Source organism: Hyperolius riggenbachi, chromosome 1, assembly GCF_040937935.1.
Source record: "Hyperolius riggenbachi isolate aHypRig1 chromosome 1, aHypRig1.pri, whole genome shotgun sequence".
NCBI lineage: Eukaryota > Metazoa > Chordata > Amphibia > Anura > Hyperoliidae > Hyperolius > Hyperolius riggenbachi.
This window is the reverse complement of record NC_090646.1, coordinates 515051595-515078605: the sequence shown is the minus strand read 5'-3', so window position 1 is coordinate 515078605 and position 27011 is coordinate 515051595. Positions and strand designations below refer to the sequence as shown.

The 27011-nt window shown below is 45.4% G+C and overlaps 1 protein-coding gene and 1 long non-coding RNA gene across 2 annotated transcripts in view; one reads left to right on the top strand and one right to left on the bottom strand.

Moving 5' to 3' along the window:
- Positions 1 to 21827, top strand: part of LOC137556136 (uncharacterized) — a 36871-nt gene extending 15044 nt beyond the window's left edge. Inside the window, exons 2-4 of the long non-coding RNA XR_011028802.1 lie at positions 5432 to 5492; positions 10483 to 10554; positions 21785 to 21827. This is a non-coding gene — a long non-coding RNA (uncharacterized lncRNA). The remainder of the gene's footprint in view (positions 1 to 5431; positions 5493 to 10482; positions 10555 to 21784) is intronic.
- Positions 1 to 27011, bottom strand: part of HIP1R (huntingtin interacting protein 1 related) — a 186399-nt gene that overhangs the window by 139065 nt on the left and 20323 nt on the right. The window lies entirely within an intron of this gene.

Here is a 27011-nt window from a genome sequence, read left to right as displayed (position 1 = left end):
ATGTGTCTTCCTGTGTGTCCTAATGTGCCCCCCATGTGTCCTCATGTGCCCCCATGTGTCCTGTGTCCTCATGTACCCCCATGTGTCCTTCTGTGCCTCCCATGTGTCCTCCTGTGTATCCTAATGTGCCCCCCATGTGTCCTCCGGTGTGTCCTCATGTGCCCCCCGTGTGTCCTCATGTGCCCCCCATGTGTCCTCATGTGCCCCCCATGTGTCCTCATGTGCCCCCCATGTGTCCTCATGTGCCCCCCATGTGTCCTCATGTGCCCCCCATGTGTCCTCATGTGCCCCCCATGTGTCCTCATGTGCCCCCCATGTGTCCTCATGTGCCCCCCATGTGTCCTCATGTGCCCCCCATGTGTCCTCATGTGCCCCCCATGTGTCCTCATGTGCCCCCCATGTGTCCTCATGTGCCCCCCATGTGTCCTCATGTGCCCCCCATGTGTCCTCATGTGCCCCCCATGTGTCCTCATGTGCCCCCCATGTGTCCTCATGTGCCCCCCATGTGTCCTCATGTGCCCCCCATGTGTCCTCATGTGCCCCCCATGTGTCCTCATGTGCCCCCCATGTGTCCTCATGTGCCCCCCATGTGTCCTCATGTGCCCCCCATGTGTCCTCATGTGCCCCCCATATGTCCTCATGTGCCCCCCATATGTCCTCCTGTGCCCCCCATATGTCCTCCTGTGCCCCCCATATGTCCTCCTGTGCCCCCCATATGTCCTCCTGTGCCCCCCATATGTCCTCCTGTGCCCCCCATATGTCCTCCAGTGCCCCCCATATGTCCTCCAGTGCCCCCCATATGTCCTCCAGTGCCCCCCATATGTCCTCCAGTGCCCCCCATATGTCCTCCAGTGCCCCCCATATGTCCTCCAGTGCCCCCCATATGTCCTCCAGTGCCCCCCATATGTCCTCCCTCCCACCTGCGTCTTCTGGCCCCCCCCGGATGAAAATGTCAATAGCAGCGGCAACTTACCTTTGGCAGGCTCCTGCGCTGATCCTTTATCATCGCGCTGCCCCCCGCTAGCCTCCTCTGCCTCCCCCCTCTGTATCTGGCCCCCCCAGGTGAAGGAATAAGTATCAGCAGCTTACCTCCACAGTGCGCCCGCGATGACTGCAGACGTCCGTCTTCAGAGCACTTCTCGCTCTAGTGACCGGCTTAAACTGATGACGCGCAGTTCAAAGCCGGCCACTAGAGCGAGAAGTGCCCTGAAGACGGACGTCTGCAGTCATCGCGGGCGCACTGCGGAGGTAAGCTGCCGATACTAATTCCTTCACCCGGGGGGGCCAGATACAGAGGGGGGAGGCAGAGGAGGCTAGCGGGGGGCAGCGCGATGATATAGGATCAGCGCAGGAGCCTGCCAAAGGTAAGTTGCCGCTGCTATTGACATTTTCATCCGGGGGGGGGGCCCAGGAGACTCTGGCAGGCATAGGGAAAGCAGGCAGGGAATCCACAACATGGCGGCGGGTCGGCGGTTCGGAACGGCGGGCGTTATTAAGTTGGGGATTCCCTGCCTTTGCCGTATAAGACGCAGGGACTTTTTCTCCCCATTTTTGGGGGAGAAAAAGTGCATCTTATACGGCGAAAAATACGGTAATTATTTAAAGGCCGACTTTTTGTTTTAAAAACATATCTTTTATTGGTCGGATGAAATATGCTAATTTTTTTACATAGGAAATGTGGGTTTTCATGAGCTGTATGCCAAAATCATCAATAAGAAAAACAATAAAAGGCTTGAACCACTTCAGTTGTGTATAATGAATCTAAAATATATGAAAGTCTAGTGTTTATCAGTACATTACAGAAAATAATGAACTTTATCAACTTTATCTCTAATTTTTTGAGAAGATCCTGTATTTATTTTCCCTCTTCTGGAAAGTAAATGTGGCAAAGGGTACCCTAACCATAGCCAAATCCCCTTGAAGCACAAACAGTAGCATCACGCGAGGTTCTGATCTGTGATGGCTGACTTTTCTATACCATTTAAATCTTCACTAACACAGAAAGATAAAATCCAATGATCAGTCAAGTAAGCTGTGGATTTACTGCCATAGCTAGCAGCTGGTAAACTGACCAACAACCCTGATGACCCGTAAGGGACATAGGGAAACAATTTTAAGTGCATTTTAAGCTGCTCCAAATTTACATCTTATATGCATTTTAAAATGTTTCACAAATGGTCCATTAACTGCTTTGGTACCTCTGCAGGTTAAAAGTACGCCACACTGGCTGCCTAAGCCTGATATGGCATAGTTTTAACGCCGGCGGCTCCCATGCACAGGACAAAATTTAAAGGCACCAGAGCTCCATACCGAATTCAGGTGCCGTTTGCATTGGCTCCTGGCTGTCTGATCACTGTGAGCCAATCACAGTGATCAGGAACGGAAACATTTTTAAAAAGACTCTGGACCAGAGCCTTTGGCACTAAAATGGTTAAAAAGGTGTGGGGAGATCTGTGCCCACGACGTTACCAAACAATAATCCAATCCCCCGCAACTCGTTTCTTTTCCTCCGACTTAAGGTGGCCACTAACGGTCTAATTTCTAGCGAAGAATCGTTAGAGCAATCAGAAAATTCTGATCGGATTGGTTGTAAATCTCCATTGGTGGACACAATCGATTATGAACGAGTGAAAAAAAATGTCGTCCAAATGAATTTGTCGAACCAAAATTTTAATTTTCTTGTTGGTTGTGATAGATAGGAAGCAAAGATTGGTTCGTTGATGGTGTAGTGAACGATGTATTACAATATTTCACTTCCGATCAGAATTTCTAATCGCTCGAACGATTTTTCGCTAGAAATAGGACAGTTAGTGGCCAGCTTTACACAAACCGCCACTGCGCCAGCGTGGCCGTGGCCACACAACATCTTCCTTACCATCGCCAAGAGCGTCCTGCGCAAGCACAGTACGAGAAAATTGCACAGCACCTGCACAGGACGCTTCTGGTGACATGAGCAGGTACAAGGAAGTTCATGAAAAAAAACGCGCAGTGGCCCACAGACTCACAAAAAACAGCCACAGTGAGGGACCGATGATCATTTGCCACGGCGTGGGCACAGGGCCAGTAGAAGCCCCAGGTAAGTTAATTTTTTCACCTTACAGGATTCCTTTAAGAGGTTAAAATTAATTCTAATTACAAAGGCTGAAATTAAACCTAAAGCCTCGTACGTACGCCAGACCAACTTTGGCCAAGGTGGTCTGTCTCTGCCAAGAGCCTAGTATTTGTACATGTCTACCAAAGCTGATCCAGCATTCCTCTTTAAGAGACAACCAGTAGCCAAGTGCACTGTTCCACCCCTCATCCACTGCAAGTCGCTCCGGGAAACACAAATTGTACATGTGCATCCCTTACCAGGATTCAAGTTTTTATATACACCTGAAGCTTATCATGGCATTGCAATGTAGCTATGTAAAAGAGAACTGTACACTCTTCCAAAAGCATACAAAGAAGGAGCAATGTACCTGATAAAGGAAGGCACAGCCCACAATGACCACATCTGCGATGAAAAGAACAACTGAGGCTTCTGTACACAGCTGAGTATCAAGGGAATCCAGTATAAAAAAGGTCAAAGTACAGGGCGAATGGAACTAAACAGTAGTATACCTTTACATGGCAATATTTCAGTTAGCTTGCTAGAAGGTTTTAAAAAAGCCCAGCTAAAAAAAATTTTTTTTTTTTTTTTTTTAATTTTTAAAGATAATCTTTTGCATTTCAGAATGCCAACAGTGGTTTGTAGTATGCACAGAGGCAAATAATGCTCTAATATGCAGGCACACTAATGGACTGTTGGTAGATGGGTTTACTACAAAATGATCTTTCATACTGAATGTACAGAGCTATTCACTATATACTGGGCAGGGTTTATGGCCGCTACTTACATAAGGAAATGACAACCTTTATGAAAGCTACAGGGGGGGGGGGGGGGGGGATGTTAGTAGCAAACGCAACACTGGGTAAGGCCTGTAGCAGCACACATAACTACATTATATGACAGTGCGATACTGTTGTCACAGAACACAATGTAATATAATTGGTCTGTAAGATTCATAAAGCAAGGTTCACTCATGCTTGCCCCTTTAAAGTTTGCATTCATGCAATTTCCATCGTCCTAAACATTTTTCCATCAATCAAGACTAACAGTTTTTGGAAGGTACTCTGTATTTCTAGCAAAGTTGCATATACTGTCATATAGCGTGAAGACAGATAATGGAAGGTAAACATGCGCAAAGCATCCCACTGCCTCTGCCCAGAATTGAGCATGTGTACAGCAGCCCCCCCAAATGCGTTGGAGCTGATTGCTGGCTGACAGCTTTGTTCTCTACACTCACCGTCACCGTGCTTGACGTCACTCTCGTGGACCATCATCCCTCCGCACCCCTCACTCATAGCAACTGAACAAGTCTCTACGGGGTTGGCCTTGTACTGTCACCCAAAGAATCTAATAACGATCCTTCGATGGCTATTTTCCTCGTGTGTGTACAGTTCTTCAGACAAGATAGTCTCAAATGACATTCCCAAGGTATTATGCAAGGTTTAAATTCAAATGACTACCCTCCTTCACCATTCATAGTTTTTCAGCATTAGTGCGAAATGTATGGACATGAGGATATGTGCTCTGTAGTACATGCATGAATGTGGAGAATGCATGCATACATGCATGTGTGTGCAGTGTATGCAAAGAGAGGAGTATGAGTAGTTTATTTTTCTTGGATTTTTTAAAAAAATAAAAAATTGTTAATTTTATTTTTGCTTTAGTTAAGGGACTGACGTACATACTTTGATAGGTGTCTTAAATAGAGAAACTAAGGCCTGATGCACTTAACTCTGGTTTACGTATGGCAATTTTAGCGTTCGTGCAGTGGGAGCACCGACAATGAACGCCATAAGCGCCATGCGTGTGTTGCTATGGTAATACATGTTTACATAGCAATGCATGTGGTGCTAATGTGTTAATAGCCGGTGACCCCTTGTGCTAGTAACTGTAAAATTGTTGTGCACTTCCTGGGCACGTCAACTTCACCAGAGTTTAGTGCATCAAGCACTAGGGGTCATATAAGAACCCTGGTGAAAAATCGGGAGGAGAGAGCTCCTGACTTCCACTGCAAATCACTGCAGGTCAACACACTGCTGCAGACCAACAAGTGCTCAGGAGAGCATCAGATATTCCCTATTTATTATCCAGTTTCATTAATACAATACATAATAAAATATCATCAATGTGAAAGTTCATGCTCCCTCATCTCCCAGCCATCCATTCACCACTCATCTATCCTAGAACAGAGTAGGTAGTCAGGCAATAGCGGCACAATGCAACAGTTGAGTTGGTGGCCAGAGAGCCACCCAAGTTGCCACTAAACAGAAAAAAGAAGTAGAACCTTGGGTTTAAAATGTTGCTGCTAATGCTGACAAGCTTACTATACCTTTTTTACAGCTACGATAAGATGGATCTCAGCAATGTCTGTAACCAGAAGGTATGACAACAGGTCAAAGTGGTAAGTAAAGCTTTCCTTTGGGAATGGCAAACCGTTTCAGTGAGACCGCGATCTACAGAAATTAGTTCATGCAAATGTCTACATCTCATTTCTGATGCAGTCATGTGGCACCAGTACAAGATAACAATAGTGGATGATGCAGCTGGCTGTTTTGTGGACTATATGATTATACTTCTGAACTCTCAGGAGTGAATACATGTAAAAAAGGAAAAAAAAAAAAGGGTTATCAACTGGCCACATTTACTCAAGTCATTTAACAAATCAGCGGACCAATTTATATGTAAAATACTAAGATGCCTTTTGCACTGGGGAGAGCCAATGGCACCAGTAACTTGGCTTATTCCCGGTTTAAACTTAAGGTGTGTACACACGAACTACTAAAGAGGACGGGTCCGTCAGACCCTCCCCCCTGGGCGGTCGTTCTCCCGACAGTAGTGCGTGTGTGCAGTCTATCTGCAGACTGATAAGGCTGTTTCAGAACGATCCGTACACATGCACTACTGTCGGGAGAACGACCGCCCAGCGGGAGGGTCTGACGGACACATTGTTTTCTATAGTAGTGCGTGTGTACGCACCTTAACCACTTGCCGACTGCCCGCTCATAACGCGCGTCGGCAAAGTGGCAGCTGCAGGACCAGCGACGCAGTTCTGCGTTGCCGGCTGCAGGCTAATTAATCAGGAAACAGCCGCTCGCGCGAGCGGCTGCTTCCTGTCAATTCACGGCGGGGGGGGGGGGGGGGCTCCGTGGATAGCCTGCGGGCTGCCGATCGCGGCTCGCAGGCTAAATGTAAACACAAGCGGAAATCATCTGCTTTGTTTACATATTTACAACGCTGCTAACAGTAGCAGCGTTGTACTAGATCAGCAATCCCCGGCCAATCAGCGGCCGGGGATAGCTGTCACATGACAGGCAGGAGCCTGTTAGAGGCTGCACAGGACAGATCCGTTCCTGTGCAGCCTCCGATCTCCGGGGCAGGGAGGGAGAAGAGGGGGAATCCTGCGGTGGAGAGGGCTTTGAGGTGCCTCCCCCCGCCAGCCACACGCATGCAGGAGCGATCAGACCCCCCACAGCACATCATCCCCCTAGTGGGGAAAAAAGGGGGGCGATCTGGTCGCTCTGCCTGTTATTTGATCTGTGCTGGGGGCTGTAGAGCCCACCCAGCACAGATCTTAATAATCAGCGCTGGTCCTTAAGGGGGGGGGGGGGGGGTAAAGGCTGAGCCCTGAAGTGGTTAAGAGTGAACAAGAAAATGTGTGTCTGCAGTTTACTACTTGTCCACACAATTAATTTTTAAAGAAACTGCAGTATCTTAATGTTGCATAGCAGCCATCGTTTGTGATCAGATCCAGAACAGAATGCACCCTTTCCACCAACCCAAGCACGCAAGATGCCTCTGTATACACATCTCCTTGGTTCCTGCCTGAGTGGCTGACTTTCTACCACTGACTGAGCTGGGAGAGGGAAGACAGGTACAGCAATGGAAAGGAGGTAGGAGTAAGCCTCCATCTCTTCTTGCTGTGCTAAAGGTTTCCTCATTATACACTTAAGGGCCTGTTCTCACTGGGGCAATTAGAGCTAATTGCCGAATCACCAGCGATCGCAAGCACTGCAACATTAATTATATGGCAGTGATCTCACTGCCACGATTGCAGATGATTGCCGGCTTTTCACAGCAATCTTAAAATGTGCTACATGCAGCATGTTACCGCAATTTTAGAGCCACCGCGATTAGAATGCTAAAAAGTGATAATCGCAATCCTCCAAAATCATTTTGCAATTACAAGTGAGAACGAGCCCTGAGGACACATCCACACTACAAGAGCTTTTCTCAGTGCTTTGTGATTTTAAAAGCTTTTGATAATGTTACCCCATGTGTGGTGTTCACACTGGAGCGATGTGATTTTGTAAAAATCCTCCATGGCATAGCATTAGCAAAAGTTTTTAAAATCTCTATCGCTTAAAAAGCTCTTGTATTGTGAATCAGCCCTTATACACACTCCCTGCTCCCAGAAAAAACAGAGAGAGAACTCAGCAGCGCAGCTTTCAGGCAGGGGCCATACGAGGGAATTGCATGTGGTTTTCTGCAAACAAAATGATACCAGATTACTAATTGCACTACTTTCCCCTTTACAATCAGGTCCATGGTTGTTTAACTGCATGTGTTGTAACCCAGATGAATGCCTGAGGAGTGCAGGAAATAATGTGCCATCCCTGCACATAAGGGTGAACCCTTCTGGACATAAAAAATATGAGTAAAAAGACAGCTATACATTCTTTTCATGCAGTAAAGTAGCTTGAAACGCTAGTTAGAGGTTTTTAGCTTTTTCACAATGCGCTTCAATGGAAAAAAAATGCATACCAATGCGTAGTAAATCATACTAATGCACACCAATGCATTAAACAGGAATGCCAGTGAAAAATAATGTAATAAAAAAAAAAAAAAAAAAAAGCTTCATTTTTACCATAATTATGTATAAATGATTTAGTCAGTATTTGCCCATTGTAAAATCATTCCTCTCCCTGATTTACATTCTGACATTTATCACATGGTGACATTTTTACTGCTGGAAGGTGATGAAGCTGCTGCATGCTTTTTTGGCAGTTGGAAACAGGTGTACAGCCATTTCCCACAACAGTGTTCTCCCCAGGCTGTTTTAGCCGGGTGCTCCACCTGGCTAGATTTTGTGACCACCTGGCTGTCATCGTCTCACCTCCTCCTATGCTGTAAGCACAGTTGCCCTACATTTTCAACTCGCCCCACCCGGCTACTATTTCATGCCACCCGGCTACTATTTCATGCCACCCGGCTACTATTTCATGCCACCCGGCTGGAAAAAAAATTCTGGGGAGAACACTGCACAATGCAACAGGGTTCACATACAGGAAACTGCCAGGAGTACCGCAGTCCTCAGAGTTTCTTGTAGGAGGGGTTTCACCACAATATCAGTCATTCAGCACCCTTTTTTTGTTATGGTCTGTTTGTGAAAAGGAATAGATATCTCTTGTAAAAGGGGGTATCAGCTACTGATTGGGATAAAGTTAAATTCTTGGTCAGAGTTTCTCTTTAACACAGGCAGATACTCTGTATTCAATTAAACTTTGAAGCTCAAGAAGCACCAAGGTAAATACTTACCGGTAGTATTTATACAGTAAACTTAATTTTCTGCCTAGCCCTATCTTATAAAGCATGTTGGCGTATAAAGAAAGTAATTATCTCCGGTTAGTAGCAATGAGACACCTAATGTAACTAATGGCCCATACTCACGGGCAACCAAAACTGCATGTCGCTAGCACACAGGAGCGTGTGCGCGACAGTTCGGCGACAGCTCGTCGCCACGTCCCTCCGCATACACACTGCGGAAGAGGGACTAGTGGCGCGACGGAAGCTGTCGCCGACGTTCCTCCTCCCCGCCGGAAACTCAGTGCGCCGGCTATGGGGTTGCTGTCGCTAGTCCGTATACACACACGGACTAGCGACAATTGTGGCGGCAACTGTCGCTAGGCGATTAACCGGTTCAATCGCCTAGCGACATCAACGGTTCGTGTGCGCGCCTGTGCAACGCCTCATACTCACGGGCGACCTGTCGCAGCAACACGCGCGCGCCGCGTGTTGCGGCGACAATTGTAGCCCGTGAGTATGGGCCATAAGAGGAACAGGTTAACCAAACAATATTACACAGAAAGGTGCATTTGCTGCATAATTTGGAATGTTTAATGACAAAACTGACAGCTTTGTGGTCTCCTTTACATGCAATTCACACACAGAGCAGTCAGTTATTTCATGGAGAAACAAAATTATGGGTGGGGTTTTTTTTTCCAGCCATACATGAGAAAAAAAAACCAAGACTAGGCCTCTTGTTAATGCCAAAAAATAAAAAGAAACAGGACCTATCTGCTTAATAGAAAACCTATTACAAAATAATTCTATGTCAAACATTATCAGTTTATAAATAAACTTCATATATAAGCACAACTTATCAGCACTTCCTCAAATGTATGTAGTCTGTGTGTACCAACGTTAAAGTGTTACGGTCTTTCTGCACTGCTAAAGGACTCCAGACAAAGTGCGCCAGCTCCAGTTTTAGGCCCCTTTTCCAGGAGCAGATGATAGGCAGTGAAAAGCTCATCAAACTCTCAACTGCTTACTGCTGCCTGGCAACTGCTTGCTGAGCAGCTTTGTGTTTCCTCCCAAAATATCAACTGATCTAAACAGTTTAAAGTGTATGTGCAATTAAGTCGGGTAGGAGGGCTTAAAATAAGGATACAACCAAAAAGTTCATATAGCTATTCAGTATTATGGAGTTTAGCTTTATATTAAAATATAAGCACATCCTTTTTATAGTTTTAAGTCATCCAGTAGCCCTAGTGTTCTATATGTTTGCAGAAGAGCTGATACATTTCCCACAAAGGTGTAATGTAGAGACAAAAGTATGCAGTTAAGAAGCAACAACATTTTAGAAGCATATTTCTTTAAGCAGTGGTAGGCACACACAGTAGCTGGTTTACTATTATTATTATTATTAGTATTATTATTATTATTATAAGTAACAACTGTATACTGGAGGAGATATGCCAAACAATAGCTTAAAATAAGGGTACAAAAACCAGTAATGCATGTATATTGGAGCACCATTTGAAGCACACGGATACAAATTTTGCAAAATATTAAAAGTTACCACGCCCAGTGTTTTTTGGCATTTGACCTGCACTCAACATTCTTTTCAAAGAGTAGGGAGGTATAAGAGCCACTGTTTTCTGTTCTACTTAGGTTAGTTGCAACACATGGTTGGGATAGAAAGTAAAAGGAAATTTTGTCTGTTTTTATAGCCATTTTAGTGCTACCTGCATCCTAGTTGTGAGAGATCATATTTGCTGTCCCAGTAACATTCCATTGCAGGAAGATGGGCAGCTGGGAAATTTGGGTGTGAGGTGAAGTCACATGATGGCGCTCAATGAACTAAATATTCTCACCATTTTTTCCCTCACCAGCAGTGGGACAATGGAGGGGACCCAAAGGACGCCGAGGGACCTTGCGAGCTTGGGGGTTGGAGGAAGTCCCAGGTAAATTCAGATTAACAATGCAGTTTATATTTTAAGAACACATTACAGCAGTGTTTCTCAACATTATTATGGCATGTTTTCCTTCATGAAATACAGTGTGTGCCGAGTAATCCCTGTTGTGAAAATCACCTTCTTGGCCTCTTGATACATGTATAGTTGATAGCGTTAAAATTCACTAATTTACCGACTTTAACAAGTCCAAATATCCCTGCAAGCCATTCCAAATAACCCAGCGATATGTGTACCCAGGGATTTGCATACCTCTACGCACACAAATGACTGTTTTAGATCCACTGTCTACAGTGACCTTTTCTAAATTTACAAACCTTACCCATTGTTTTGTTTTACAAAAGTTTAGACATTACAGCCCCTTTTCAGTTTCAAGTTTGTCTCAACATTGGAATTTTATGCAGGCGGCACCACAGCACTTTTTGCTGTGATTAAAACTGCCATAGCTGTTACACAGTACACACAAGAGCTAAGAATGCTACCGAACACCTAAACAGCTAGACCGTACACAGACCTTGGCTTCCAGAAACACACAGCCATACAAAATCTGGAATGGAATGGCTTTCACAACATTATGAAAATAGTAGGCTTACACAAGCCCTCAACAATCCAAAAACTAGGGCATACGGTACTTATCCGTTAGCCGGGCGCATCCTCTAGGTGGCGACAAAACTCCACCAGAGTTACATCTTTCCCTACTATTCATGTCGGCCTGGAGGGGGAATAGTAATTAGCGCCACCTGCCGGATGCGCCCGGCTAACGGATAAGTACCGGACATACATTTTACCCATTCAACATAAATAAAGTACAATTCTGATGTGGACTGAACCGCCATTACATTTGATGCATGAATTATCCATCCAAGCCCTTTTCATTCAAATACTGGCAAGTTTATGGGCAGCTACAAAAACTTTACTTTTCCCACAGATTTCCTTCCCCCTCTTCATAAAAGGGTAACAAAAACAAAACACACACCAGTGTCCTCCACAACACTAGCATTTCCCTCTGGTGTGTTCCCAGCCCATGTCCTTCAGATACACAGGAAAGAGGGAGACCTCCACAGCCGTCCAGTACATATTTACATTAACTCCCTCCTCTTGTCCGCACACATCTGAAGTTATACCATAATGCCTTCCCCTTGCCCAAGGTGCGAGTTAAGGGAGGGCACATCCCCGGGTCCCATCCCCACCTCTACAAAACCCCACCCCTAAAGAGAGAGTTTTCTTCTTCAAACAGTGCAACTACCTCTACAACTACTACCACCTTATATCGGCCAAGTGTATTCCAAATATCCCCCCAGACCCCTCCAACCTCAGTGCCTCATTGATTCACCCCTCCCCATTTCCCAAGTCTAGTGACCCCTACCCCATGATCCAGGGGGCAACCTTATCAACCCTCAGTGTAATTGTCGACTGTGACCCGTTTACCCTACCGACCCCCCCCCCCCCCCCCCCGCTAATCATCCACTCCCCTAGGCCGTGGGTTGGAGAAGGGCACTACAAATGCACCATCAACTCACAGAGCCCCTATCACACCCTTCCCCTCAGCCTCATATAACCTCCATTACATTGCGCAAGACTCCTTTACATTTTTGCAGATGAGGAATATTGTGCAAAATAAACTGCAAACACATTTTTAAATAGCCACAGTGTCTTATATCACAGCCACCATACATGTACCATCCATCCCCCTCTTATGGCATGCGCCAGAGGACAGCTACATCAATATTCCAGCAGAGCCTTTTAATTACAATTTTGGTTAATAGTCAGACATGACAGCATAAAAGATTGCCTAACGCACGTTTCACGGCCCATAACATGGTCGCATCTTTAGAGGCATTATATTTGCAAGATCACAGATCGTAAAAAAGGATGGTTAAAAAAAAGAAATAAAGGTATAAGACTGTACAACCACATCAGGTATTGTTTCAAACGTTCTTAACGTCTAGTCAGCCAGATGCCAGGAAAGTAGTTATATCAGTAATCACTCCAGCTGAAATTAGATGGCATAAAGTCCCTGTTAATGTGCAGCAGCTTTTACATCTGTTACCATGTGAGGCTGCTGTATAGACGGTGGTGTGCCAGTGGCTTGGCCGTAGTCATTGGGGTAGTGGTATCAGAGCTGGCTGTGTGTTTGTACACTTTTTGGAGCCATCAACCATCTCACTTTGGGGGGAATGTATGCTTTACTTTAGCAGGAGATGTATCCCAGCCCGAACGCTGTAAAAACAGTGCAGGAGATTTGGGCCCAGCCACCATAATCCGTTATAGGAATTACGACTATAGCGGAGCTCAAAGTAATTTGGGCGCCGTCAAAAGAAAGCACAAATTACTATATAAACCCTGTAATTAGTCCGCCGGCAATAGCTGGAAGCCAAATTACATCTTTCCCCCACTATCCTGGCGGCCAGGAGGGGGAATAGTACAACGCTTGTGCAAGAGTAGGGTAAGCCCAAATCTCCCAGCGGCTGATTCATAGGAACGCTCTCAGCCAGCATGTAGTGATTTTGCAGCCGTCAGTCGCTTCTCGGGTGTCACACTGACAAACGGACCTGATCTACACAGCGGGGATGCAATAGCTCGACTCTACGTCATAAAAGTCTGCTCCTCCTTGTACAAGAATTATATTTTAACATTTCTCAGGCATCTAGATGGCATACATTTGAAATCGGAGCTGGAAGACTTGGGCGCAGGATACAGCCGGTATATGGCCGATCCTGCTTCTGCACAAGTCCGGGCCGTGTTAATTACTATTCCCCCTCCAGGCCGCCCTGAATGGTGGGGAATGAAATAAATCGGCTTCCAGCGATTGCTGGAGGCTGAATTATTGTGTTTAAGCAACTTCAGCTCAGTCTTCTGACGGCGCCGACGTTACTCACTGAGGGCCGCTATGGATGCGATTCCTAGACTATGGTGGCGCCGGCTGCACCCAAATCTAGCACTGCTCCGATTTAGATGGTGTCCTGCCTGTAATACACATTTTAACGCATGCATCACCTACAGCGATGACTGCGGGCTATTGGAATCGCCTGGGGTGTGCAATTTTATGCTGCTGGGAGCAAGTTTTTCCTGCATGCAGAAGCCACATTTGCATGTAAGCTACCCCATTGATTAAAGAGGAACTACATTTATAAATGGATATTGTAAACAATAAGCAATTTTATTTGCTATGCCATTTTTCAATACAGTTCTCGGAAATTTCAGATACTAAAGAAATTATTTTCTAAAAGGGCACTGCAATTTAGTTTGGTTACAGGGAGTAACACATTCGGTCACTGGAGAGGAATTTAAAAGCGCAACTTTTTAATTGAACACACCTCTCTGTTCCTCTCTAATTGGCCAATATTTCTAAATGCACTTTCTACTGCAGAGCTGGGTGGGAGTGTCTGAAGACTGGGCGGGGCGGGCAATGATACACAGAAGGTAAGGGAGGAAATGCGGTCAGGATTGGCTTCAAGATAGACAGACAAAATGGAAAATCCTAAGATGGATTTTCCCTTTTTTTACTATAGAAAAATCACTAAAACCAAAATGTAGACGGTGCACTACAAGTTAATGAATTAGAGCAAGTATTTATCTACTTAGGCGTTTTTTTTTCTGAGATAGTATGACAGCTCCACTTTAAAGAGGCACTGTAGTGACATAGAATGCAGTAAGTTCATCAGGATACCCACATTTAAATGATTATAAAAATAATTTTTAATACATTATTTTCACTACAGTTCCTCTTTACATAGCACAAAGATAAGCAGTGATGTGGCTACAATTATGGGGATGCTGATTTATAGTGGCATGCTACAGTCTCCCAACACAGAGCTCCAGTGTCCTTTCCTGTTTAGCTCTCTGTTCATCTGTGAATATAGATTTCATGGGAGTACTAAGTAGAGCATTTACTCTCCTTAGGGAGGATTTACTGAAAGTATTAAGAACTCAATGATATGCATAAGCAAATTAGTGTAAGCTTAAACCTGAATAGCTTCATCGCCTCCCAACATGTAAAGCCAAAGTTTTTCCAAATTTAAAGTGACACTGAAGCAGAAAAACAAAAACAAAAACCATTTCTGATATAATGAATCATATATGTAATACGGATAATTCATAGAACATTAGTAGCAATGAAAAAAATGGTCTCATTTCTATTTTCTGTTAGCTTTTTTTCTATAACATAGCATTGTTCTCTAAAATTGGCAGTTTACAAACTATACTCTATTTTAAAACTATGAGAGTAGGGAAGGTCAAAAGGTCAGTAGCTCTTCAGTAACATCTTAAAGTGAACCGAGCACCTTTTTTATCATTCAGGACATTTTTATAGCGCATGAAAAATGCATGCCGACAATCTGTTTCATTATTAAAATAAACTTTCATTTTACCTTGTATTTTACATTCAAAGTAGATTAATTACCCTGTTTCAGCAGGGCTGCCCGGCCGTCAACGGCCGCAGAGCTTTCAGGTCCCTAATTGTTTTATTGGGCTAATTACCAAGAGGTAAACAATGCTATTAGACAACAAAGGGGGTTAGTAATTAGGACTGTTTCTTCAAAGACCGAGTTTGTGTCAATGTGTCAAGATAGCATCTCTGACTTCTGTAAATAAGGAATGTGAGAAGGGGAGGGGGGGGAACATGGCAGCTTCTATGCCAGGAGAGATTCCATTGAAAGAGAATGTGCTCAGTTCCCTTTAAAGAGACTCTGTAACTTCAAAAAGATCCCCTGGGGGAGTACTCACCTCGGGTGGGGGAAGCCTCCGGATCCTAATGAGGCTTCCCACGCCGTCCTCCGTCCCACAGGGGTCTCGCTGCAGCCCTCTGAACAGCCTTCAACAGGCCCGACTGTAATTTCAATAGACTCCTATTAGACCTACCGGTAATGGAGTTTCTAATTGCCATCCGGGACAATCCGAGAGATCCGGTCCCGCCCAGGATCTGGGGAAACATAACCCCAAGAAGATTAAAAGCCCCCGCCCTCCCTCAAACCTCAGTGCGTCTAAAAAGTACCTATGACTAGAAACACCAAGATGAAGGAGATAAAAAAATCTATACACCAAATAGTGACCCCTATAATCCCTCTGTGGAATTAACTCTAAATAGCGAAAAAGGTGCGAGTCAGGAAAGGGAAGGGTACTAAGCGTTGTCCCGGATGGCAATTAGAAACTCCATTACCGGTAGGTCTAATAGGAGTCTTTCTCTAATTGCCATCCGGGACAATCCGAGAGATAGACAAGAAAGTCCTTTAAGAACCTTAAAGGCTCACCTAGGGAGGGACCACCGCCTGTAGCACCTTTCTGCCAAACGACTGGTCCTGCTGAGACAGCACATCCACTCTGTAGTGCTTGATAAAAGTTGACGTGCTCGACCATGTTGCCGCCTGGCATATCTGTTGAATGGTGGCCCCTGCTCTTTCTGCCCATGATGTGGATAATGACCTGGTCGAATGGGCTTTAATGTTGACTGGTGCTGGACAATTACTACTTTCGTATGCTAGGGAAATAGCTTGTCTCACCCATCTGGCTATAGTCTGTTTGGATGCCTGAAGACCCCTATTCTTCCCTGAAAATAGTACTAAAAGGCTGCTAGATCTACGGAACTCCCTGGATCTATTAAGGTAAATCAAGAGACACCTCCTGACATCCAAGCAGTGAAAACCCCTCTCCTTTTCTCCCGAGGGATTTGAACAGAAGGATGGAAGAATAATTTCCTGAGATCTGTGAAATTCTGATGCTACCTTAGGCAGGTAGGCCGGATCTAATCTTAACCTGACCTTATCTGGACATATGATCAAAAAAGGGTCTTTAATGGATAATGCATGGAGATCGCTCAAACGTCTAGCCGACGTAATCGCAATTAGAAAAGCTAGTTTAAGGGTCAGAAACTTTATGTCAATATCCTCCAGAGGCTCGAAAGGAGCCTTAATGAGACTGTTCAAAACTAAAGATAAATTCCATTCTGGAAATATCTTTTGTTTAACTGGAGTCGATCTTTGTAGTGCTTTAAAGAAATTCTTTACCAATTCCTCCTGTGCTAAATGTCTGTCCAATAGGATCGACAACGCCGAACACTGGACCTTAAGAGTACTAGGAGCTAACTTCATATCAAATCCGTCTTGAAGAAAATCTAAGACAGAACTGGTCAAGTGCTGCTCTTTAGAACGAACCCGACACCATGATGAGTATACTTTCCATACTTTGCGATAGATCTTCTGAGTTACTGGCTTTCTACACCTTAAAAGCGTGTCAATAACCTTCTCAGAAAGACCTTTGTCTCTCAGAATCACCCTCTCAGGATCCAGGCGGCCAGTCTGAATAACTGAGGCCTGGGATGAACCAGGGGACCCTGGATCAGTAAATCCGGACGAACGGGTAGTGGAAAAGGAGGTTCCACCGCCATCTTTAGTATAGTTGCGTACCATGGTCGCTTTGGCCATTGGGGAGCTATGAGGATTAGTTTCCCCACCTCCCCCTGAAACTTCACCAGAACCTGTGGAAGGAGGGCAATCGGGGGAAAAGCATAACTCAACCTGAACCCCCAAGGGAGATTTAGGGCATCCAATCCCATAGAACCCTGGCTTTTGTGAAGGGAGAAAAACCGTTTTACCTTCGCGTTCTCGGGGGAAGCGAAAAGATCTATCTCCGGAATTCCGAATTTGTCTGTTACTAACTGGAAAGCTTCTGGATGAAGTTCCCATTCCGCTTGACTGACCTGCTGACGGCTCAAGAAGTCTGCTTCCACATTGAGGACACCCCTTATGTGAACCGCAGACAAGGACAGAATCCGAGGTTCTATCCAGCAAAAAATTTCCGACGACAGAAGCATTAGATCCCTGGATCTCGTGCCTCCTTGCTTTGATAGGTAAGCCACGGTCGTGACATTGTCCGAAAAAACCAAGACGTGATTCCCTTCTATCTGAGAGTGAAAAGATAGAAGGGCCCTTTGAACTGCCAGAAGTTCCCTGAAATTGGATGACCTTTTTCTTATCGAGCAGGGCCAACTTCCCTGGACATGATGACCCATGGAAGTCGCCCCCCAGCCCCATGAACTTGCATCCGTAAAGATTTTTATCGGATCGTACTGCCTCCAAAACCTCCCCTGATTTAGATTTTGATTCTTCAGCCACCAAGATAGACTGACCTTTACTGTCTCTGGGATGAAAATTGGGAGATCTAGAGTCTGTTGGGATTTGTCCCAATTGGCTAGTAGTAATGCCTGAAGCTCCCTGCCATGAGCTTGAGCCCAAGTGACCGCCGGAATTGCTGATGAAAATAGACCTAGCACTCGCATGATCAGACGAAGACGGCACATCTCTCTTGTAAGCAAATTGCTTACCTCTGCTTGAATCTTTGCGATCTTCCCTGAAGGTAAGTAAATCTTCCTGTCTATGGAATTTATTTTGTACCCCAGAAAAGTAATCTCCTGAACAGGAGTCAGGGATGATTTTTCGTAATTCACTATCCATCCCACCTCTGTTAACAATCTGATTGCAATGTCCCTGTGGGATATGACTAAGTCCTTTGTCTCTGCAAAAATAAGTAGGTCGTCCAGATATGGAACAATTGATATCCCCTGGAGCCTCATTTCTTTCATGACTTCCGCTAGTACCTTCGTAAAAATTCGAGGTGCTGATGCTATTCCAAAGGGCATAGTCTGGAACTGAAAGTGCCGTATGTGGGAGTGGTCCTTTATTGCGAACCTCAAAAATCTTTGATGTGGATGAAAAACAGGAATGTGCAGATAAGCGTCTTGGAGGTCTATTGAGACGAAAAATTCCTTGCCCTGTAAGAGAGCTCTCACAGAGTATATGCTCTCCATCCGAAACTTTTTGTACACCAGAAACGGATTGAGAGATTTCAGATTCAGGATAAACCTGAACTCCCCGCTGGTTTTCTTCACCAGAAACACGTGGGAGTAGTATCCCTGGAATTCTTCTTCCTGGGGAACTATCAAAATTACTCTTTTTTCTAAAAGTTTTTGAATCTCCACTTCCAAACCCCTGGCCTTTTCTGGGTCTCTTGGAATCGGGTTCAAAAACCTCCTTTGAGGGGGAAGACTGGAAAACTGAAGACGATAGCCCTGCTTTATAATACGTAACACAAAAGGATCGGGATTCAATTTCTCCCATTCTAACCGAAAATAAATCAGTCTTCCCCCCACCGGTAAAAAGTCATTTATTGCTTTTGGGGGGTTCAGTCTTACCAAGAGTGAATCCCCCTCTGCCTCTCCCCTTCGGAAAGGACCATTTTCTCTGCACATTCTTATTTTTTGATTGCTCCACCGTTTGCTCGGAACCAAAGGTCTCTTCCCCCTAAACGTCTTCCTCTTATTTGGGAACTGTTTGCCTTTTTCTGCTGAGCGAGACAAAACCTCATCTAACCCTGATCCGAACAAAAGGTTTCCCTCAAAAGGAATAGAACAAAGTCTATTCTTTGATGTCTGGTCCCCTTCCCAGGCTTTCAGCCATATAGCCCTTCTGGCCGAGTTAACAAGCGCTGTAGTACGCGCTGAAACCCGAATGAGTTCAGTAACCGCATCCGCTAAAAACGCGACTGCCCTAAGGACAACCGGCAACGAAGCTGCATAATCCTTAAGTGGAACACCCTTAGAAATTTGATCGATGAGATTATCCATCCAAATTCTAAGGTTCCTGGCAATACAGGTGGCTGAAATACCTGGGATGAAACCAAACGCTGCTGACTCCCAGGCTTTTTTAAGAAGGGAATCAACCTTTTTGTCCATCACGTCCTTAAGAACTCCTGCGTCTTCAAAAGACAGGTCGGAGTCCTTGGAATATTTGGACAAGGAGGCATCCAATTTTGGACACTTTGTCCATTTATCAATATCTGTTTGTTCAAAAGGGTATTTTCTCTTTGCAGTTTTGGGAATAAATAGAGGCCTCTCAGGATTCTGCCATTGGGAGATAATAATTTCCTGGAGAGTTTTATGTATGGGAAAAACTCTGCCTTTAGTCTGTCCCAAACCCGAATAGACTTGATCCTGAGGGGTTAAATCTGGAACAGATTCCTTAATCTGTTCCGTAGTGTAGACAGCCTTAAGCAGCTCAGAAGATTCATCGGGAGTGAACAAGAACCTTGGAGTCTTAATAGTCTCCTCCTTATCAGAATCCTCTGACTGAAACTGTTCTCTTTCCTCCTGAGAAATAGAAACCCCCTCCTCCTCCTCCTCTGCCTCAACATCCTCCTCCTCGCCCCCCAAAATATCCAAGGCGGAAGGTTGGGAAAATAAATCTGAAGAGGACCCTGGAAGGGGCTGACTAGCAGGGGGGACGAATGATTCTTTAAATTTGTCCAATGTTTCCTGCATATTTTTATTAACAGCTTCCATAACACCCTTAAGTATATCCGTGGAATGAGAAGCTACAATGGCATCAGTACATCCCTGACATAAGTTCCTAGGGGCATCTAATGCAATCTTACTGCTACATAAGCCACATCTTTTATAAGTCTTGGTCTGAGCAGAAGATTTTAGATCAGTCTTTGTCTAAAAAGAAATAAGCAAAGACAAAAAGACCTGAGAATGCCATCATTCATAAAACACATGGTATGAAAAGTAAGCCTCATCCTCCACTGGAGGCTTACCCCACTTGTACCCGATGGCTGCACCTGCGATGAGGGTTTAAGAGCAGGACCCGCAGAATCTGACTCCCGCTGTGGCTGCTGCTGCGGCTGCTCTCCCCTCTGCTGAGACATCCTTCCACGCTGCGGAAGATTGCAGGTGTAATGGAGACGCCAGGAGTCTGCTTGAATGCTTCCTGGGTCTCACGGCCCGCCCACTTCCGGCCCCCGTACTATCCTCACTTCCGGGGGCCGATCAGAGCGCGGATGCGCCTTGCAGAGCCGGCCTCTGAGAAGGGACGAGCGGTGTAACGGCCATACACCACACGGAAGCCGTTACCCGCCGCGTGTGGAGGTCTGCAGCCGGCGTCCCCTCTGTTCCGCCCAAGCTGCCTCACCTCCCGTCTGAACTCACCCTGCGGTGAGTAGATAAAAAATAAAAAATAATGCACACGGAGCTTGCCTTCCTGGGTGTTTCCGTCACGGAAACACAGATGAACTGAGGTTTGAGGGAGGGCGGGGGCTTTTAATCTTCTTGGGGTTATGTTTCCCCAGATCCTGGGCGGGACCGGATCTCTCGGATTGTCCCGGATGGCAATTAGAGAAATTTACCTTTGCTGGCTCCAGCGGGTAAGCTGTGGCTGCTTTCGGCTCGGAAATAGATGGAAATACCAGATCTCCGTCGGGTCCGCTCTACTGCGCAGGCGCCGGAGACTTGCGCCTGCGCAGTAGAGCGGACCCGACTGAGATCGGGTATTTCCGTCTATTTCCGAGCCGAAAGCAGCCACAGCGCCCCCGCTGGAGCCAGCAAAGGTAAATATTGAAATTACAGTCGGGCCTGTCGACGGCTGTACGGAGGGCTGCCGCGAGACCCCCGAGGGACGGAGGACGGCGTGGGAAGCCTCATTAGGATCCTGAGGCTTCCCCCACCCGAGGTGAGTACCCCCCAGGGGACGTTTTGCCGTTACAGTTCCTCTTTAAAGAGACACTGAGGCGGAAAAAAAATATTATGATTTGTATGTGTAGTACAGCTAAGAAATAAAACATTAAGATCAGATACATCAGTCTAATTGTTTCCAGTACAGGAAGAGTTGAGAAACTCCAGTTATCTCTATGCAAACAAGCCATTAAGCTCTCCCACTAAGTTAGTCCTGGAGAGGGCTGTTATCTGACTTTTATTATCTCAACTGTAAGTGAACTGTTTACTTTTCCTCTGCTAGAGGAGAGGTCATTACTTCACAGACTGCTCTGAAAGACTCATTTTGAATGCTGAGTGTTGTGTAATCTGCACATATTATAGAATGATGCAATGTTAGAAAAAACACTATATACCTGAAAATAAAAGTATGAGAATATTTTCTTTGCTGCTAATCTTCTAGTAATTATTCATAGTACACAACCAATTCATTATATCATATATTTTTTTTCGCTTCAGTGTCTCTTTAAACAAGAAACTGTGAGAGAGGTTGAGATAAGTGCTTCAGAAAAGAACACTGCTCTCTGACTAAATCAGTTGGAGAGCTCAGAGAAGATATTTTGCATAGATAACTACTGGAGTTTAACTCTTCCTGTACTTGAAAGTAGATGAGACCCATATCTACTAATGTTCTATTTCTTATCTGTACTATATATACAAATCATAAGTTTATTTTCACTTCAGAAAATACCTGCTGTTCCTGTTCACGGGCTTGTGTCCTTAACCCTCCAGCTACTTTCACTCTCCAGTCCAGTCTCGAGCCTAGTCTACGAACTATAGATCGCCAATGAGGTGCAAATAATTAAAACGTGAATTCAACTTGGAACCTGGCCCAAACCATCACAAGTGCACAGGACTGGCTGCATGCAATCTAGAATTACAGACATTTTCAGCTGACTCAACACAGAAAATGTATATTGTGCTTTTCTCCTGGCAGACTCAAAGCGCTTCAGGGCTGCAGCCACTTAGTGCCCGGTCATTAGGGAGCCTTGCCCAACAACTCCTTACTGTTACTTATTGGCTTGAGCCGGTATTCGAACCCTGGTCAAAGGCTCAAATCCACATAAAATGCAACAGCCTAAAGGCCCATACACACGTCGGATTTCCACGGACGGGTCGTTTGAACGTCCCGTCGTTCGCCCGCTAAATCGGGCGTGTGTACAGACTGTCGTTCGCTTGATAAGGGTGCTTTTGAGCGATCCGCCCCCTTATCATGCGAACGACAGTATGTACACACGCCCGATTTAGCGGGCGAACGACGGAACGTTCAAACAACCAGTCGTTCGCGGAAATCCGACGTGTGTATGGGCCTTTACTAGTACGCTATCCAGTTGACTAAACAATACCTCTCTGACTGCATGCATGTGAAAGGATGGAAGGTTTCTGACTAGGTAAGGATTTATGAAATGGTGCAACAGGCATTTTACATGATACTTTTGTAAAAGATACTTAATGAGTAATTCTTTAAAAAAAGTTAGGTTAAATGCATGAGCCTAAACTATAGCAGGGAGGTGTGCTTGACATGTGGGTCACTGCCAAAAATAGGTGAATGATAAGAGAAGTTGGCTTTGTGGACATAAAAAGCATTGTAATCCCCAGCAATCAGGGCTGGATCCCTTGGGCAAATACGCAGAGTTGTGATGTGTTTTGTTGCTGAGTGAGTAGCAGGGATGACTGCAGTGCACAATGGTGCAGCTTGCAGAGGGAGGAGGGGTAAGAAGAAGAACAATGCGTTCAGCCGAGACTATATGGTACTTCAGATCTGTGGTGTAGCATCAGGAAAAGCTGTATAGACTAGATTCTTAGCAGAGAAAGCATCAGCTGCCTCATTCAGGAGCATTCTAGTGTGTGGGACTTTAGACAAGAGATCTACAGTGGGTTGCAAAAGTATTCGGCTCCCTTGAAGTTTTCCACATTTTGTCATATTACTGCCACAAACATGAGTCAATTTTATTGGAATTCCACACGAAAGACCAACACAAAGTGGTGTACACAAGAGAAGTGGAACGAAAATCATACATGATTCCAAACATTTTTTACAAATAAATAACTGCAAAGTGGTGTGTGCATAATTATTCAGCCCCCTTTGATCTGAGTGCAGTCAGTTGCCTATAGACATTGCCTGATGAGTGCTAATGACTAAATAGAGTGCACCTGTGTGTAATCTAATGTCAGTACAAATACAGCTGCTCTGTAAAGCCGCATCTACACACGTAGATGCGGCGGCTCGATTAGCCGCCGGATAGCCTCTTCCGCGTCCCCGCCGTCTCCCCGCGCGTGCCCACCGCGTCCCCGCCGGATTCTATTCCCCGCCGGCTCTGCTTATCTTCCGCTCGATTCCCTGCCATTGTCCCCTCGCGGGGAGCGAGCAGGGAATCGGCGGAAGCAAGATCGGTCCTGTCGGATCTTATCAATCGAGCCGCATCAGCGGCTCGATTGATAAGGAGGATCGGAGCCCTATCTACGCGTGTAGATGCGGCTTAAAGGGCCTCAGAGGTTGTCTAAGAGAATATTGGGAGCAACACCACCGGGAAGTCTGAAGAACACACAAGACAGGTCAGGGATCAAGATATTAAGAAATTTAAAGCAGGCTTAGGCTACAAAAAGATTTCCAAAGCCTTGAACATCCCAAGGAGCACTGTTCAAGCGATCATTCAGAAATGGAAGGAGTATGGCACAACTGTAAACCTACCAAGACAAGGCCATCCACCTAAACTCACAGGCCGAACAAGGAGAGCGCTGATCAGAAATGCAGTCAAGAGGCCCATGGTGACTCTGGACAAGCTGTAGAAATCTACAGCTCAGGTGGGAGACTTTGTCCATAGGACAACTATTAGTCATGCACTGTACAAAGTTGGCCTTTATGGAAGAATGGCAAGAAGAAAGGCATTGTTAACAGAAAGCATAAGAAGTGCCGTTTGCAGTTTGCCACAAGCCATGTGGGGGACACAGCAACCATGTGGAAGAAGGAGCTCTGGTCAGATGAGACCAAAATGGAACTTTTTGGCCAAAATGCAAACCGCTATGTGTGGCGGAAAACTAACACTGCACATCACTCTGAACACACCATCCCCACTGTCAAATATGGTGGTGGCAGTATCATGCTCGGGGGGGGTGCATCTCTTCAGCAGGGACAGGGAAGCTGGTCAGAGTTGATGGGAAGATGGATGGAGCCAAATACAGGGCTAACTTGGAAGAAAACCTCTTGGAGACTGCAAAAGACGAGACTGGGGCAGAGGTTCACCTTCCAGCAGGACAATGACCCTAAACATAAAGCCAGGGCAACAATGGAATGGTTTTAAACAAAACATGCGTTAGAATGGCCCAGTCAAAGTCCAGATCTAAATCCAATTGAGAATCTGTGGCAAGATCTGAAAACTGCTGTTCACAAACGCTGTCCATCTAATCTGACTGAGCTGAAGCTGTTTGCCAAAGAAGAATGGGCAAGGATTTCAGTCTCTAGATGTGCAAAGTTGGTAGAGACATACCCTAAAAGACTGGCAGCTGTAATTGCAGCAAAAGGTGGTTCTACAAAGTATTGATTCAGGGGGCCGAATAATTACGCACACCCCACTTTGCAGTTATTTATCTGAAAAAATGTTTGGAATGATGTAGGATTTTCGATCCACTTCTCACATGTACACCATTTTGTATTGGTCTTTCACATGGAATTCCAATAAAATTGATGCAAGTTTGTGTCAGTAATGTGACAAAATGTGGAAAACTTCAAGGGGGCAGAATACTTTTGCAACCCACTGTATTCCTGCTAGAGGCCACAGTGGAGTTGTAGGTATTTGCAGCAGTAAATTTTGACAACTCTTGGGCCCGACTGCAGCAGTAAGGCAGGGTTCCCCAAAAAAAAAATAAAGATAAATAAAAGTGTACTCAAGGTGAACCTCGGGTTAAAAAGCACACACTTACCCAAGAGGAAAGCCTCTAGTTTCCCACCCTGTTCTCTGTTGCTGCTCACGCATCCCCGAAGAAATCCGACAAGGACTTGCCTGATTGAAGATCGGGGCTGCACACCTCTTCAGGAATGAGCACAGCTGTACTGTGCCAGTAAAGATGCGGATGCGCAGTAAGCTGGAGCTTACACTCAGATGCAGCACTGCTCATGCATGAAGAGGAGTGGATCTTCCCAGCGAGAGGTGGCAACATGGAGGACATGGGAAGGCACCACAGGATCCAGTGGCTTCTCTCCAATAGGTACGTGGTTTTTTCCCTGAGGTTAGCCTGGGTTTTCCACATGCAGAATGTCAGATGTGACAGCCCATGTTAATGAACAGCCTCATTTCCATCTAAACTTTCTTCCTGCAGCATAAAACTGTTCATAGACACTATGTGCTGCTGTGAGCCGACTGGGGGTGATGTACAGTTATTCTCAGCCGAAACAAGTGTGAAGACTCCCAAAGAGCCAGTGACACCCTTTCCATTTATATCTTCCAAACTACCCATGGAAGTATTGAAAGAAGTGGATTGCACATGCAAGGGATTGTGGGGAGAAATCGGTTCACCTTGGTATTGGATTGCGAGGCCAAAAGAGCAAACACCACAATCCCATCTTTCTACTAGCTGACTTAACACTTCTGTGTTGACCTTCCATTTTGACTGAAGTTCACAAACTCAAATAGGTAGTGAATTGCTGTAATGCTTTAGCAGCAATTTAATCTTTTGTTAAGCATTAAAAGCCATAGTGCGTCACATATGCACTGAAATCCTGCTTTGAATTCACAGTAAAATACAGAGCAAAGAAATTTACATTCTGCACATTCTTGGAGATTAAAATTGCACTGTGTCTTTATGTTTGGCGCCTGAGGTCCAGCAGTCCTGTGTTTCTTTAAATAATTATAAAGCTTGATACATAGAAAACAAGCCAAACATTTATTCTATTTAAACAGAAGGCTTTTCTGCTAAGCATTAAACTTTTGTATGCTACATCAAAGCAAAAAGTAATGTAAAGTGTGTGTGTCAACTTCATGATTTCCCTTTTTATTGCATATTTCACAAGACCAAAAAATTGAAATTCACGTGGGATTAAATTATCTACCATATATACTTGCATATGAGCCAAACCTTTCAGCACAATAAAAATGTACTGAAAAGTTCCCCCCTTGGCTTATACCAGAGTCCACCCCATCCCCGCAACATTGTGAATAATAAATATTGACCTGTTCCACAACATTGTGCATGCAGCAGTGGCAGTGTCCAGTGTGATTGGCATGAATCCTGGCGACCTGGATGGCAGGAAAGTGCCTGCAGCAGAATGTGGTGCAGAGTGGGTTTGTCTGGTATTGTCGGGGCATCTGGTGCTGACTGACGTGTCTGGAGTGACGACAGGACAGTCCGTGTGACAGGATGTGGTGCAGAGCGGGTTGTGAGATATTGACGTGTTCAAAAGATGTAACAAAGCTTGCAGAATTGCCAGTACAATGATCGAGGATTCCCTGTTGCGTCCAGTACTCGCTGTGTCTCGCATTGATGATTCCATCCAGTGGCATCTTTAGACAGCGAGCACTGGACACAAGTGGGAATCCCCCATCATTACTCTGGCAGTTCAGCAGACTGTTACACCATCCGAACACGTCACTACCAGCCCGGATGCCCAGACGATACCGTACAATCCGCTCTGCACTGCATTCTGTCGCAGGCACTCTCCCTCCATCCAGGATGCCAGATTTCTTGCAAACCACACTAGACTCCCTGCACCACATGTGTCATCGGTGATTTGCATAACCCCAGCACAACTCCCCTTTTTCTCTACTTACAACAGCAACCACAGCTGATAACCTCTCCCTGGCAGCCTCACTCCAGGTACCAACAGTAGGTGTATGTGACAGGATGTGGGAATTGAAAGTTGTCTACTGGGCTTAGATCTGACTATGGGGAGGTTGCTGCCTAACACCTGGGTGCA